Source organism: Pan paniscus, chromosome 5 (assembly GCF_029289425.2).
Source record: "Pan paniscus chromosome 5, NHGRI_mPanPan1-v2.0_pri, whole genome shotgun sequence".
In the NCBI taxonomy this organism is placed as follows: domain Eukaryota; kingdom Metazoa; phylum Chordata; class Mammalia; order Primates; family Hominidae; genus Pan; species Pan paniscus.
The window spans coordinates 178,752,351-178,769,396 of record NC_073254.2 but is presented as its reverse complement, the minus strand read 5'-3'; the positions used below and the strand labels follow the sequence as shown (position 1 = coordinate 178,769,396).

At 46.1% G+C, this 17,046-nt stretch overlaps 1 protein-coding gene across 9 annotated transcripts in view; it reads right to left on the bottom strand.

Moving 5' to 3' along the window:
• SYTL3 (synaptotagmin like 3) overlaps positions 1–17,046 on the bottom strand; it is a 117,193-nt gene that overhangs the window by 99,393 nt on the left and 754 nt on the right. For 3 of the 9 annotated variants that reach the window (XM_055114282.2, XM_034963167.3, XM_055114284.2), the window contains exons 1-3: positions 16,590–17,037; positions 9,983–10,072; positions 450–566 (exon numbers count right to left, since the gene is read on the bottom strand). The gene's annotated coding sequence lies outside the window, so the exon portion shown is untranslated. Of the gene's footprint in view, positions 1–449; positions 567–5,459; positions 5,596–9,982; positions 10,073–16,589; positions 17,038–17,046 lie in introns of those variants that run through there. The other 6 variants (XM_055114285.2, XM_055114283.2, XM_063605052.1 and 3 more) reach the window with 6 other exon arrangements.

Here is a 17,046-nt window from a genome sequence, read left to right as displayed (position 1 = left end):
ATGAATAGAAACAATGTCTTGAGATAGCTACAACATATCATGTGGTATGAAAATATCTGTGATTTCTGTTGGTGACAAAGTCACAAGTTCTGCTGATTCTACTGTGGTTTCTTGCCTATATCCATATTTTAAGAAAATGCTAAATTTGAGTTGAAGGTTAATAAAAATAAAGATTTAATTTTTTCTCCATTCAAGTTCATGGGCCTACAGGCCAAGATTGCTCAGTTCAGGAATTCAATATTTGTCAGTTTCCCTATTGTAAAATAAAATTAAAATATATTATTCATCCCAACTGCAGAGGTTGCATGAGGAACAGAAAACCCAGAGCTCTGAAAAGGGATGTTCTCGGCTTCTAGTCTCTGACAAAGCACCCACAAGACCTGCTCTCCAAGGGCCTCCTCTCTAGATGAAGGGAAAATCACAAAGCAACAAGGACTTTAGGTTCTTACCTGGCTGGGCTGGTACCTGACTATGCCAGCAGGGGCAACGCCTCTTCCCTCCTTAGATCCAGGTTCCAGATGAACAGGCAGAACTGGCAGCCCTCAGTGCCCCAAGGCTCTGAGTCTCTGGAAAAGAGGAAAGTAATAGAAAACCGTGTGTGACCAAGTGCCAAGTGGCAAGGTGCAAATTAGCCATCAAGTCACCAACTGCAGGAGCCCATTCTTCTCAACTTGCCCCTCAGTTCTTCATGCTGTCTTCTTATTTCCACTCTACTAATCGTACTACTGGGTCCAGAGCTATCTGGTTTGTCTAATTCTTGAGTCTTCATTTATTTATTTTGAGACAGGACCTCATTCTGTCACCCAGGCTGGAGTGCAGTGGCACCATCTTGGCTCACTGCAGCCTTGGCCTCCCAGGCTCAAGCAATCCTTTAGCCTCAGCCTCCCGAGTAGCTGGGACTACAGGTGCGGGCTACCATGCCTAGCTAATGTTTTAATTTTGTAGAGATGGGTTTCACCATGTTGCGCAGGCTGGTCTGGGCTCAAGCAGTCCTCCTGTCTCAGCCTCCCAAAGTGCTAGGTTTACAGGCGTAAGCCACTGCACCTGGCTCTCGAGTGTTTTTAGTGAAGAGTTTTTGCACCTGGCTGCAAACACTTGCTCTGTGCACTGTGCTTTCTTTTCATGTGGCTGTTTGTGCTCCGTTCTCTGGCTCTGGTCTCCAGTACTCCACGTAAGCAGGACCACATAGCTGCAGTACTGGCTGGTAATGATACCACTCAGTGAATCTGGTGGGGGAATCTGAAATACTCAACCGCTCGCTCATACAGGTGGCTATTAGGTCTTCACGCACTTCAGAAATACAGGGTTCAATGATCATTACAAAGCACTACACTTACTTTCCCAAACCCACGCCTGTGGGCCCCAGGTGCAAGTGTGGGAAACGCCCTTTCGACGGCTAAGGGGGAGCTCACTCTCCCCCTAGTGGCCATTCACTCCGCGTTACAGAAAAATGAAATTCAGTTCATTTCCTGGATCCATTCATCCAATCATTCAGTAAATATTTATTGAACACCCCAGGCGCTGTTCCTGGTTTTTTTGGTTTTTGTTGTTGTTGTTGTTGTTTTTGTTGTTTTTGAGATGGAGTATTGCTCTGTTGCCCAGGCTGGAGTGCAGTGGTGCGATCTCAGCTCACTGCAACCTCCGCCTCCTGGGTTCAAGCAATTCTCCTGCCTCAGCCTTCCAAGTAGCTGGGATTACAGGTGCCCGCCACCATGCCTGGCTAATTTTTGTATTTTTAGTAGAGACGGGGTTTCACCATGTTGGTCAGGCTGGTCTCGAACTCCTGACCTTGGGCCCTCGGCATCCCAAAGTGTTGGGATTATAGGCATGAGCCACCACGCCCAGCCTGTTCAAGGTTCTTAAGGTTCATGACTTGACTGGTCATTTATACCTTATTCTACATCTAACAAAAATATGATGCACCTTACAATAAAAGCATATAGAAGACAGCTAAAATAAAGTCAGAGAGACATCAGCAGCCAGTGAAAAAGGACTGATAATTCTACTAAGAACAGGAAGTAAAACAGTGACCACTTCAACCTTAAATGTATTTCTGACCTTCCTGGTAGCCAAGGCAAAGCAAAACAAAACGAAATGAAAAGTCAAGATGCTGTCTATAGCTTTAATACACTGAAAGAAATACAGAAAGACATCCTCAAAATGCAAATGACTAAGACAATTGCCCAGGCGCAGTGGCTCACGCTTGTAATCCCAGCACTTTGGGAGGCCGAGGCGGACGGATCAACTGAGGTCAGGAGTTGGAGACCAGCCTGACCAACATGGTGAAACCCTGTCTCTACTAAAAATACAAAATTAGCCAGGCTTGGTGGGACATGCCTGTAATCTCAGCTACTCGGGAGGCTGAGGCAGGGGAATCACTTGAACCCGGGAGGCAGAGGTTGCAGTGAGCCAAGATCGCACCATTGCACTCCAGCCTGGGCAACAAGAGTGAAACTCCGTCTCAAGAAGAAAAAAAAGAAAAGACTAAGACAATCAACTCCCTAGACAGACAACTCCTTCTGGCTTGGCAGAAGATGTGCAAAACTGTACTTTCCGTATCACTATATTGAGATCTCAAATTAAAGCCAAGGATATAACACTACATTGTAATTTACTGGAAGTATTTCAAATACAGACCAAAGCAGGAAACCTTCTGGTGTTCCCAGTTGCCTGGGACTGAGCTTAGAGAACTCGAGGTATGTGTATTCCGCATCCATCCCATCATTGTTACTCTTCACTTTTAGAGACTTTGATCCTAGTTTCTCTAAACCTTGATTCTAGCTTCCACAAACCATGTCACTCAAGCACTTGGTTAGCACTTAGAACAACAATCAACCAACCCTATGGTTTAGCAACTACTATGAGTAAAGCCTTCTATTGATAAGATTGAGACATACCCTCTTTTTTTGAGATGGAGTTTCGCTCTTGTCACCCAAGCTGGAGTGCAATGGCATGATCTCTGCTCACTGCAACCTCCGCCTCCCAGGTTCAAGTGATTCTCCTGCCTCAGCCTCCCGAGTAGTAGCGACTACAGGCGTGTGCCTCCATGCCTGGCTAATTTTTTTTGTATTTTTAGTACAGACAGGGTTTCACCATATTGGCCAGGCTGGTCTCAAACTCCTGACTTCAGGTGATCCACCCACCTCGACCTCCCAAAGTGCTGGGATTATAGGCGTAAGCTACCGCGCCCGGCCGACGTATTCTTCTGTTTAACTTTGGAAGGTCCACTCCAAAGAAGGGGTGACTTTTTGCAACGATCCAAGAGTTATAGCATAGAGCATCATCCTATGGTAGCATCAAGATTGACCAGAAAGCTAGGAAGGTCATTTCTCTTTGGTTTCCAGTGTTCCACTGGTGTCCCCACTGGCTTGATGGCGTTGGGCATTCGATTGAACGTTTGAACCACAGTTGCTTCATTTCAGCGGGACTCGCTCCAGCTTTGCAATGAGTGCAGTACCATACCCCCATCTTTAGGAATGTGTGGAGTATATATGATTGTCACAGCGACAAATAACTGTCTTGCATTTTCATATAAATCATACAAGTCATTTAGGCAAAAAAAAAATTTAATTAACAACAGAATTTAACTCATATTTAAAAGTATATTTTGCAGGGTTTTGATATACTCCAAATGTTCTAGAAATGCAACTAGTGGGCCGGGCGTGGTGGCTCACGCCTGTAATCCCAGCACTTTGGGAGGCTGAGGCAGGTGGATCACGAGGTCAGGAGATTGAGACCATCCTGGCTAACACAGTGAAACCCCGTCTCTACTAAAAATACAAAAAATTAGCCGGGTGTGGTGGCGGGCGCCTGTAGTCCCACCTACTTGGGAGGCTGAGACAGGAGAATGGCGTGAACCCAGGAGGCAGAGCTTGCAGTGAGCTGAGATAGCGCCACTGCACTCCAGCCTGGGCGACAGAGCAAGACTCCGTCTCAAAAAATAATAGTAATAAGTTAAAAAAAAAAAAAAAGAAATGCAACGAGTGTGTAAATGGAAGGAAGACTGTACTTTGTTTCATTTCAAACTTTAACAAGAATTTTTTATTGTTTCAGAAAGACATCATGGAGGGCAACATTGCTTATGGTACTGGAATCACTATGCCGTGTATTGATGGCCCGCGTTTGCAGACAATGTCCTCAATATGATTTGATGTATGCAAACATCTGACTATTTCACCTTGTCTTCTCATGCAGTTTACATATACAAGTACATATTATCATTCACTATCCCTTTACTTCTTTTTTTTTTTTGAGACACAGTCATAGTCTATTTTTCCAAGACAAAGTATGCCTAGGTGACAATTTACTCATTTTAAAATTATCTTTCAGGTTTTTTGTTTTGTTTTTTCATAAAGTTTTTCCTAGCCATTAACAGTTTCTCTTTTTTTCTTTTTTCTTTTTGAGCCAGAGTCTCGCTCTGCCACCCAGGCTGGAGTGCAATGGCGCAATCTCGGCTCACTACAACCTCTACCTCCCGGGTTCCAGCGATTCTCCTGACTCAGCCTCCTGAGTAGCTGGGATTACAGGCATGCGCCATCACACACGGCTAATTTTTGTATTTTTAGTAGAGACAGGGTTTCACCATGTTGGCCAGACTGGTCTTCAACTCCTGACCTCAGTTGATCTGCCCGCCTCGGCCTCCCAAAGTACTGGGATTATAGGCATGAGTCACCGTGCCCGGCCACTACTAAGGGTTTTTAAGGTGGCAGATGGAGTTAATTAGTAAACTGAATGAGCCTATAGTAAGTACCAGGAAGATCAGAGATAACTTCCAAACACCTCACAGCATTAGCAAGAAAAAGTGAACCTTTACAGATTTAAATTCTGGTCACTTACACTAGCAAGATATGAAAAACCACATGGAGTTACTTTACATAGTCTTAAAAATGGATAAAACAAATGTAATTCTCTCTTGAATGCTTTTGGTTTTGTGCCATTTTGAAGTAGAACATGAGGTAGTCAAGGAATTCTGTGAAATCTATGAAAATTCGTCTGCATATTTCTCCACACTGTCCCGCCATCGCCACACAACACCAGGTTTGTGCTTCAGGCCCTTCTACAACAATAGAGTAAGGGAGTAAGGTGGATGATTTTTTTTTTTGAGACAGAGTCTCACTCTGTCGCCCAGGCTGGAGTGCAGTGGCACAATCTCCACTCACTGCAAGCTCCACCTCCCGGGTTTACGCCATTCTCCTGCCTCAGCCTCCTGAGTAGCTGGGACTACAGGCGCCTGCCACCATGCCCGGCTAATTTTTTGTACTTTTAGTAGAGATGGGGTTTCACCGTGTCAGCCAGGATGGTCTCGATCTCCTGACCTCGTGATCTGCCCGCCTCAGCCTCCCAAAGTGCTGGGATTACAGGCGTGAGCCATCGCACCCGGCCAAGGATGACATTTTTAACACTCACAAAGCAGGTAACAGGAATAGTTGTCACAGGGGTCCTGAACTGGCTGCACCCACCTGCTTGCAGGCAAACGACCACATGCAACCACCCAGAGCAGCAGTGATGTTGCTGAATGGACCACGAGGAAGAGGAAGACTGACAGGTGACAGGAAAGGACAGGACACCTGCCTGGCTGAGACGCCACCGCCGGGCCTGGGAGAAGAGGGGAGTTGTGTGAGGATTGGAAAGGAGGAGAAGGCATCTCTAGGGTGAGAGACGGCAGATGTGACAATACTGAGGTGGGAATGTGTCACTCTTCCACTCTCCAGTGAAGTCACGCTGGTTTTCCCTTCCCGTAAACACATTCTAAAGCACAGGCATCCCAGTCCTGACCTCCCGATCCAGTTCTCCTGACTCCTCCATCCTCAGTTCCCACAGAATGCTCGCCACTCCCATACTGACCTCATTCAAGACCATTCCCTGACCACATGCACTCTGCATTTCCACGCATCGGCCCCACTCTTCCTTCTGCCCAATGAGGCAAGAGATGGGGACAGTCAGGAGACCAGGGCTGGGGGCTGGCTGTGTGGGTGAGTAGCTACCTCTGCCACCTACTTGCTGTTGAGCTGATGATGGGCAAGTTACTTAAGCCCTCTGGGGCTTCATGTCCTCATCTACGAAGTAGACAGGTGCAGCACCCACTTCATGGAGGTGCTGTGATGATGAAACGTGCTGATGCATGTGGAGACCTCTAGAGCACAGTGCTGAGCTCATAAGTACACTCAGCTAATGCCGGCTGACAGTCGTGGTACTAACAGTAAGAGCAGCCTCACTCTTACTATTAGCCCTTCGAGGGCCAGATCAAGGCTACCTAGTTCAGAAACTTTCTCCTCATTTACAATAAAGATCCATTGCTCCTTCAAATTTAACTGCTTTCTAATTTGTATATTTCGATGGTGACCCTGATTTCATTCTGTCTTGAGTATTTGCCTTCTAGGGACAATATCAGATTTCAGCGATTCCCCCATCACCCAGCCAGGAGGCACTTGATGTTTGGCTTGAATTGAGAAACCTGAAGAATATTGCGACACGGAGATTTACTCCAATGTCAAACTTCCTTCCTAGGGCAGGAAGCCCACATTCAAGTACAGCAGGAAGTAAGGACGGGCAGGGGGCAAGTGAGTCCTCACTGCAGAAAACCTCAGTCTTCAGAAATCCAAAAAGCATAGAAAAATCTGAGTCATTTTGGAATTTAACAGGAATCTTTGAAATTGTATGTTAATCATCTCATGCAGGAATTCACAATCTCATAGCTTGAATACGGAAATCTCCTAGGTCCATTTTCCCAAGATGACATTTATTTGGTCACTCCGTCATTTGCTCCACAAGATCTTAAATGCTCATGATGTCCCAAGCACTGAGTCAGGCACCGTCCTCACCTGCTCGGAGCTTAGATCCAGTCTCCTAACTCCCCTGCTACATTTTTGTAATGGTGCCTGTCTTTGTTTTACAGCACTCCATCGATCAGCCTGATTTTATCTGGCAATTAAAAATGAATAAATCCCACACCACAGCACCACCTGGAAGGAAACATTCTCCTACAGCCATGTGGAGAAGCCCCCCCGACACTCAGCCATCCTGTCTCTGTGTCACTTTTGGAGCCAGACAGTCTGGGCTCATACCCAGCCAGGACTCAGCCACATGCTCTCAGGCCAGCTGCTTCATCTCTGGGAGACTGGCCTTCCTCCTCCGTGACATGGAGCCATCCCTGCTTCACAGGGCTGTTTGGGGAACTCACTGAGTGATCCAGGCACAGCCCTAGAGCAACAGCCAGAACAAAGCAAGCCCGACTCAAAAGGGTTTCTTCTACCCTTCCATCTCCCCTTCAGGAAGGCCCAAGAGTAGGAAGTTAAGCCACTGTTCTGGGATTGGGAGGGACGCAGGCAGCCATGGGGAAAACTTCAATCTAGGTGTTTCTATTGGTCTTTATCTGGTCATGCTGTATCCCAGTGGAACTTCGGCATCCAGACAAACACAGTTTGGTTACAGCATTGAGTGTGTCAGTTCAACACTGATTTTATTGGCCTCTATGTATCAAGCACGTGCCAGATATCGAGGATCTAAAAAGAAGTGAGACTCAATCTCTGCATTTAAGAAGGACCCATCCCAGCCAGAACATGGACACACAGACAAATAACTCATAACATGGTGGGATGAGTACAAAACCCAAGGATCAGAAGGCACGAGTCACTCCACACAGGAGCAGAGAGGGCTGGTGGGACCAGGGAGGGCTTCCCAGGGAGAGACGTGTGGGACAGCTCCGCAAGGGGACTGAAATAGTCAGCCATGCACTAGGAGTTTGAAACAATGCCTGCTTGCTTTCCTCAGCCTAACAGCAAATCTTGATTTTGGCTTTTAAATCTGGTGAAAGGGGAAAAGTACAAGAAAAGTAAAACCAATGAAGAAAAGAGATGAGGAGGATGGGAAAGGGACACATTGTTTATTCTTAGACAGGGGCCCCTATTTCTTTCATCCCATCATCTATTGTCTCTGAGCAGCCAGTCATCAGATCAAAGGAAATAAATGTTCAGCCCTCCCTGGTACAGTGGAAACGTCACCAGAGTGGAAATGCAGAGATCTGCGGTAGCATGAGTGCGTGCGAATGTGACTGTCATCACCACACACGCTTTCAAGGGAAGACTACAGAACGTTCTCAAAGCCCACAAGCCACAGCCCTGCAGGTCATTTCAAGCGGGAGGCAGCTCGCTCCTGTATTGTTTACCACAGCTATTTCCTTGAGAAGTTTCACAGCTTCAGCGTGCAGCCACCATGCTTTCTGTCTCGTACACAGGGGAAAAGTTGAGTGACTGCATTGTCCTTGAAATTTTACCCGAAAACCTCATGACTTTTTTGCTTGCATAGATTCTTTTTTTTTTCTCTGAGACGGAGTTCGCTCTTGTTGCCCAGGCGGGAATGCAATGGCGCGATCTTGGCTCACCACAACCTCCGCCTCCCGGGTTCATGAAATTCTCCTGCCTCAACCTCCCGAGTAGCTGACATTACAGGCATGCACCACCATCCTCCGCTAATTTTGTATTTTTAGTAGAGACGGGGTTTCTTCATGTTGGTCAGGCTGGTCTCGAACTCTCAACCTCAGGTGATCTGCCCACCGTGGCCTCCCAAAGTGCTGGGATTACAGGTGTGAGCCACTGCGACCGGCCTGCTTGCATAGATTCTTTACGGAAGCTGATTACAGCCACAAAGGAAGGTGATGAATAAAGAACAGCTCTCAGCTCAGTTCCCTATTCATAGGCTTAAAAGACTCATTTCTGCAACAATGAGACAGCACGCATGCATATCCATCAGAAAGTCTGACACAGAAATGAAGATGTGCGTTTATAAATTTTCTGTCTATCTTGTTACTCATTCAGAGGTGGGTTTTCTGGGAAGCGAATGACACCTCAACTTCAGAATCCTTTATTTGCACGGCCCTGTCCAAGGCCCTAGATGCCCTGTACCTGGTTCCCTCTTTGTTTTCCCAAAGTCTCCACAAGTTGTATAAGTTTCAGGTCCCTCAGATATCTGTACTTCACATTAGAAGACTCGGCTGGGTGCGGTGGCTCACGCCTGTAATCCCAGCACTTTGGGAAGCTGAGGTGGGTGGATCACGAGGTCAGGAGTTTTGAGACCAGCCTGGCCAACATGGTGAAACCCTGTCTTTACTAAAAATACAAAAATTAGCCGGGCATGGTGGTGGGCACCTGTAATCCCAGCTACTCGGGAAGCTGAGACAGAACTGTTTGAACCTGGGAGGCGGAGGTTGCAGTGAGCTGAGATCGCGCCATTGCACTCCAGCCTGGGTGACAGAGCGAGACTCTGTCTCAAAAAAATAAATAAGGCCAGGCGTGGTGGCTCACGCTTGTAATCCCAGCACTTTGGGAGGACGAGGCAGGTGGATCATGAAGTCAGGAGATGGAGACCATCCTGGCCAACATGTTAAAACCCTGTCTCCACTAAAAATACAAAAAAATTAGCCAGGTGTGGCGGCAGGTGCCTTATAGTCCCAGCTACTTCGGAGGCTGAGGCAGGAGAATGGTGTTAACCCGGGAGGCAGAGCTTGCAGTGAGCTGAAATTGCAGCCACTGCACTCTAGCCTGGGCAACAGAGTGAGACTCTGTCTCAAAAAATAATAATAATAAAATAAGTAAATAAATAAACAGGCTGGGCTCGGTGGCTCACACCTGTAATCCCAACACTTTGGGAGGCCAAGGTGGGTGGATCACCTGAGGTCAGGAGTTTGAGACCAGCCTGGCCAACCTGGTGAAACCTCATCTATACTAAAAATACAAAAATTATCTGGGCATGGTGGCAGGCACCTGTAATCCTAGCTACCAGGGAGGCTGAGGCAGGAGAATCACTTGAACCTGGGAGGCAGGGGTTGCAGTGAACCGAGATCGTGCCATTGCACTCCAGCCTGGGCAACAGAGCGAGACTCCATCTCAAATAAATAAATAAAAATAAAAATACATAAAAATAAATAAATAAATAAAACATTAGAAGACTCACACGTGGGCTTGAATCTATAAAACTTGAAGCCTACCTGAGAGAGGACAAAGTTGAACAGGTGCTTTCTCTGAAAGATCACTGCAATTCACCACTGATTCCGAGTATTCTTTCTCATTCGGGGAGCCTTTTACCACCCAAAAACAACAAAAAATATTACTTTAGAATCAGGAATAGGAATTCATGACTGAAATAGGAAGCCATGGCATTCATACTTTAAACTTGACCTCTTCGTATGGAAGAGCAAAGAAATGAGAATTAATATTATTATTATTTATTTATTTATTTATTTGAGATGGAGTCTCACTCTGTCGCCAGGCTGGAGTGCAGTGGTGCGATCTCAGCTCACTGCAACCTCCACCTCCCGGGTTCAAGCAATTCCCCTGCCTCAGCCTCCCCAGTAGCTGGGACTACAGGCGCCCGCCACCACACCCGGCTAATTTTTTTGTATTTTTTAGTAGAAACAGGGTTTCAGCATGTTGGCCAGGATGATCTCGATCTCTTGACCTCATGATCCATCCGCCTCGGCCTCCCAAAGTGCTGGGATGACAGGCGTGAGCCACCATGCCCGGCCGAGAATTAATATTATTATATCCTTCTAGGTACTACTCACAATTGTTGTTATGCTTTCTGTTGTGCCAACAGCTACTATTTATTTAGCTCTTACTCTGAACCAGATAGTTTAAGTACTTTGCATACCTTATCTCTACTAATCCTTATTGCCACATTATGAAGTAAATGTACCCATTCTACAGATGAGGAGAGTGAGTCTTGGAGTGATTAAGTAACTTACCTAAACTCACACTCTAAACTGGGTCTGTTTAACTCCAAAACCTTATGCTTCATTTAGGCAAAGCAGCTAAGTTAGAATCTCCAACTATCTTGGCTGAATAATCTTTTCTACACCAATTCTAATTTCTTTTTTTCTTTTTTTGAGACGGAGTCTTACTCTGTTGCCCAGGCTGGATTGCAGTGGCAGGATCTTGGCTCACTGCAACCTCCGCCTCCCAGGTTCAAGTGATTCTCGTGCCTCAGCCTCCTGGGCAGCTGGGATTACAGGTGCCTGCCACCACACCCAGCTAATTTTTTTTTTTTTTTTTTTAAGAGATGGGGTTTCATCATGTTGGCCAGGCTGGTCTCAAATTCCTGATCTCAAGGGATCTACCCACCTTGGCCTCCCAAAGTGCTGGGATGACAGGCGTGAGCCACCACACCCAGCCCAATTCTAATTTAATAAATCTTTAATATCTAATGTGCACTTTCCTCTCATAGTCTCTTTCTTACCAAGCAATTTGGAGATTAAGGAAGCTTAATTAAAAGAAATTTAAATTAGACCCTAGCTAACTTTTTTATAATTCCAAACTGATATTTATGTTCCACCTCCAAACTAGAAATTACGGATGATCAAAACAATAAAGTCAATTCAGAGAGAGCAAAACAGTAATAAACTGTAAGTATAAGAATTTGCAAACCAAAGAAGAAAGCAAATGACACTCTACCCTTTAAAAAAAAAAATCACACCATATAGCTTTTGGATAGTGTTTTTCTGTTTTGTTTTGGTTTTTAATTAACTCTGAAGTTACTTCCACCATATCACTTAAATCATTATTATCTCAAATGTTAAATGTATGTTATTCAATAAAATTACAAGATATCTTTTATCTAATTTATTATGTTTTGTTTCCTACCTTTTCAATGTCATAAATTTAAGAAAAGTTATAATAACTATAATCTCTACCCACCCCACTCCTAAAACGACCTGCTGCAACGGCCAGCCATGCCTTCTCATCCTACCTTCGCATCTGCTTCAAGAGAAGAGACCAGAGCCGGCTCTGCAGAGAAGGAAGTCAATTCTTCTTGTTAGAGTAACTGACGTATTTCTCTTCCCTTCCTGTCGGGCACAGGCTGACGCAGTGCACCCTGTGTGGCCAGCCTTACATGCCTCGGTGGCTACTCCCACATCACTAAGGACCCAGGGAGCAAAGCCACCCCAAAACCACACCAAGGAGCTCTTCTATGCCAACATTTTACATTTTTAGCTGGAGGAAAGACCAGGCTGATGCTGGTGAAATGTTTCACCCTTCCTAAGGAAACTCCCTACAGAGACTACAGGCTTCAAATATTCAAATGTTCTCACATTTGTGAAGGGTTTCACATTGACTTCAGTGTAAATGACTAACCACATCTCAAAGGACAGCTATTAACTCAAGAATAATTTACAAGAAAGGGGGACAGCCAGGCCAAGAGCGATGAAGATTGTAATGAAATCACCAAGGGGAACCTTCAAAATGCTGTGCGTGTACTAGGTAGTATTACTCAGCACTGTGAAGTGTCCCTGCCCTGCTAACTCAGGCATGGCCAAGGACTTGCTCTGGAGAGCAATAAGACAATGAAGTGTGTGCAAAGGTGCCACGTGCCACGTAGGCTTGGCACCTACCGAGCCAGTACTGGGGCCACCATTCATTCTCTTTCCCTTCTCTTTCCCTTGATGACTCCAGACACAGGCTGCTCCAGCAACCTGGTCTCAGCATGGAGAAGACATGAAGCAGAGCCATGGAAGATCCTTGATGGTCATGGAGTGTGAGTGGCAAATAAATGTTTGCTGTCATCAACCACTGAGAGTGTAGGGCCATTTGTTTCTGCAGCTAACCTAGCCTATTCTGCTGATGTAGCGTGTAGTGTTTTCACAAACACAGAATTGAGCATCAAACTATTTAATAACTACTATAGCATGAATATTTACCCATTGGAACAAATGCCAGCGGAGGCCCTGCTATACCACGAGTTATCCTTTAGTTATTGGATCTTGGGGATGAGGTCCCAGGGAAGGGGCTGCAGTCACCAGGATTGAGAGGAAGAGGGACCCAAGAAGCTCAGAGCAGCCACTGTTTCATGGGGTACAGAGGTATTTCAGCACAACTGTGCCTCCACTTCCCAGCTCAATAGCAGATCTAAATATAGGCACTTCTTAGCTAATCTCTTTAGCTTTTCTCAGCACAGGACTCTCACTTTAGATATGTGTCAGCCAGAGTTTCTTTTCCTTTACAACATTAAATTCCTCAGCCATGAGTGTTTCAACAGCACCCTCGTCCTCATCGTCTTCTTCTGTTATTATTATTTTGACTCAGCATGATCTCATAGTAACACACTTCTTGGCACAGGGGAAGAAAGGAAAAAATGGAATATCCACAGGATGGCATTTGGACTATGAAGGGCTGCAGATTATAGTAGAACAACACTGCCGGATATTATTATTATTATTATTATTATTATTATTATTATTTTGAGACGGAGTCTCGCTCTTTCACCCAGTCGGGACTGCAGTGGCGCGATCTCGGCTCACTGCAAGCTCCGCCTCCCGGGTTCACGCCATTCTCCTGCCTCAGCCTCCCGAGTAGCTGGGACTACAGGCGCCCGCTACCACGCCCGGCTAATTTTTTGTATTTTTAGTAGATACGGGGTTTCACCATGTTAGCCAGGATGGTCTCGATCTCCTGACCTCGCGATCCGCCCGCCTCGGCCTCCCAAAGTGCTGGGATTACAGGCGTGAGCCACCGCGCCTGGCCTATTATTTTATTTTTTGAGACGGAGTTTCGCTCTTGTTACCCGGGCTGGAGTGCAATGGCGCGATCTCAGCTCACTGCAATCTCTGCCTCCCGGGTTCAAGCGATTCTCCTGCCTCAGCCTCCCGAGTAGCTGGGATTACAGGCATGCACCACCATGCCTGGCTAATTTTGTATTTTTAGTAGAGATAGGGTTTCTCCATGTTGGTCAGGCTAGTCTCGAACTCCCGACCTCTGGTGATCTGCCCACCTCAGCCTCCCAAAGTACTGGGATTACAGGTGTGAGCCACTGCGCCCAGCCACTGCTGGATATTATTGATGTTATTTATTGATGTGACAGTTCGTTGATTGCTATGATTATTAGGCCCACACTTGCTAAATAAAGATATTGGCAGCTCCAGTCCCACAGTCTGTATTCAAGAAATTTGACTCCAGAAAAGAAAGGTGATTGCACGCAAACCTGCCAACCTATCACTAACCTCCAAATTGAAAAACAAACCTAAGATTCACTCCACTGACTTACTGCATAGGAACTAAAACATTATTCTAAAATATGGTGGAATGCCAAAGATTCATGAGCAGTTACGAGTAAAGGTGTCTGAGCTCCAATGCTTCTGATGGACATCCATTCGTGGCAGATGGAAGGTGCTGGAAATGGCATCTGGTGAACTGCCAAATGTCTTAACGATTTTAAATTCCTTAGCCCTACAGACTACATCAGTTGGGCAGAATATAATACCACATCACTGCATTTTTCCAAGCACTACAACATCACATAAGCCTAGAGAATTCAAACCCTCCTATTTACAGATACATCTGTTTAAAAGAAAAAATTCCATAAAGGCCATGTTTTAGTCAACTTTGTAGCCTCAACCCCCAGCTCAGAGCCTGACACAAAGGGAGTGCTCCATATATGTGTATTGAACAAGTGAACAGATAGTTATGAAGATAAACAGACCAGCTCATCCGTTTACTGGCAGCCTCAAAATGTCATACATCATGATCATTTAACAAATGTTCTTTAATAGTTAAAATTGGAGAGTGGTACCCAATGTATAAAAGCTAAAATCATGTAAGCATTTTTAAAATGCACATTTGCATGTTTTCTGTTGATTTATGTGCATGCTGGTGATCCGCAGTTATAACAAGATCCATGCATTAATTATGCACCATCCTAGCAGCCATTCAGGAAATTCATTTAAATTAGGAAGTTCCTAAAAGGTTGTGGGGAAAATTGAAAAGGCTGTCCCAAGTGCCATGTTCTTCCATTGCAGGTGTTTGCTCAGAACCGGTTTACACTTGCTTTGCACATAATTCTGTGACACTTAGCTACTGAACTCCAGGTCCACAACAAAGTAGCAGAAGAAAAAAGATTTCAGAGGCTCCTGATTGGCTCAGGGTCGTGGTGGGGCCAAGAGCTTGGAACCAGATAGGCAGAGAACATCCAAAACGAGATCTCAGGTGATACTGAGAACGGCAGGAAGGCAAAGCAATGTCAGCATCAGAATCACGTGTGGACTGAGGCGCACGACTGAAACACCAGGACAGGGGAGTTGAAGCCAGGTAATAAGAAAGGAATTCAAAAGGTAGATAAAGTTCAGAATCCAAGGAGAGGAAGACCAGGTGTGGCAGAGCAACCAGCCTGCCCAGCAAGTCTCCTTGCTCAGGCCGAACACCCAGGGCCGAGCAGCCTTGGGTCAGTCAGGGCTCTGCCCTCCTCTCGCCAGCCCTGTTTCCCTCAAGGAGGCAGGTAGTTGCATCTTCCTCCACTCCCCAGTTCTCTCCATTTGGGTCTGAGGCAAAGCTAACACCCGTGAGGGAAATGATTCATGCAATAAATTTTAGGCCGGGCATGGTGGCTCACAGCTATAATCCCAGCACTTTGGGAGGCTGAGGCTGGAGGATCCCTTAAGCCCAGGTGTTTGAGACCTGCCTGGGCAACACAGTGAGACCCCATCTCTACAAAAGACATATTAAAAAAATAGGTGGGTGTGGTGGCTAGTGCCTGGAATCCCAGCTGCTCAGGAGGCTAAGGCAGGAGAATACCTTGAGCCCAGGAGTTCAAGCTCTTAGTGGTCTTTGGATGACTAAACTTCAACACATCTTAGCTCAAAATCTCCGATCACACCACTGCATTCCAGCCCGGGGAACAGAATGACACCCTGTCTCTAAATAAATAAATAACTAAATGTTAATTGTGCAGCTATTATGTGCCAGGCACAATGTGGAAGGAAGGGGATACATTAGTGAATAAAACAGATCCTTCCTGCATGGTACTTAGTTTCTAAATGGAGACACACCATCAACAAGCAACCATAAATACGTTCTTGCAAACTGAGAGAAGTGCTATGAGGAAAATGTACAGGATGCAGGGGTGGAGAATGAGGAGGTCGGCTACCTTAGATGCCGTGGTCACAGAATGGCTCTCTGTAGGAGATTTTGAGCTAAGATATGTTAAAAGTTTAGTCATCCAAAGATCACTAACATTAGTCTATAGTCTGACAACTTAGTAACTATTGACTTATGACAGGGCAGAATGGGTGAGGGGAGGGAAGAGTCGTTGGGTTAGGTTCCTCTTGAAGGGCTCTAATAAGACCCTGATAGACCGACCAGGTTACAGTCCGATGGTCATAATCCGGATGAGAGACATCAATCTTTAACTGGGGTCCCGAGCATATGGGGTAGAAATAACAAGGGTTGTTGATGGATTAGATGTGGGATTTGAAGTTTAGGTCTACCAAATCCCTGGGACCCTTGCAGTCAGCTCTTTCTCGGGGAATGGGAAGTGGGTTCCAGCAACCTGAATTCAAGTGCATGACGAAACCAGAAAAAGCAAACGCCAAAATCAAAACTCGGAGCCTCAGAATACCTGCCAATAGATGCATATGCCCCAGCTTTCCGTGGAGGGCAGTTTACCAGAGCCCAGTGCAATTCCTAATTTCCATAAAGAACCCACATACAAATCAAGTCTGTCTAGTTCACTATGGTTAAGGTAGTCAGGAAGTGTGCCACATTTTACAAAATTTTCCACCCAAAATGTTTTTTTTTTTAATGGTGCTTAAAGGAAAAATTCTCATTTACCTGGAAAACTTAACTCCCCAAAGGGAAGTTTCGTTCAGATAGCTAAAGCATGCCAATCCCAGTCCCCAAGGGAACTGCAACAACGTCTCACCGGGCGCAATGCCTTCAGCAGTCACTTTCGAGTTTGTTGCCAGGTGTCCGAGCGGGTTTGAACGTCCGCGTCAATCCACACAGTACAAACCGGAGGAGGGGCCGGGACCACGCTTCCCCTCCAGGACTGCCTTTTGTACGTGTGTTTTGTTTCTGTTGCTAAGGTTTAAGGGAGCTGCCCGGCTACCCTCACGGATTCCCATGGAAACTACCACCTCCCAGAGGACAGGAGGAGAGGCGAATTCAGGGTCCACCCACGGGCCCCGCCCAGGGATGGGGTCACTGAGGGTCCGGGCAGGGAAGGGCGGGGCCCGGGAGCTGGGCATGGGCGAGGCAGGCGCAAGCGGAGAGGGGCGTGGCAGGGCCG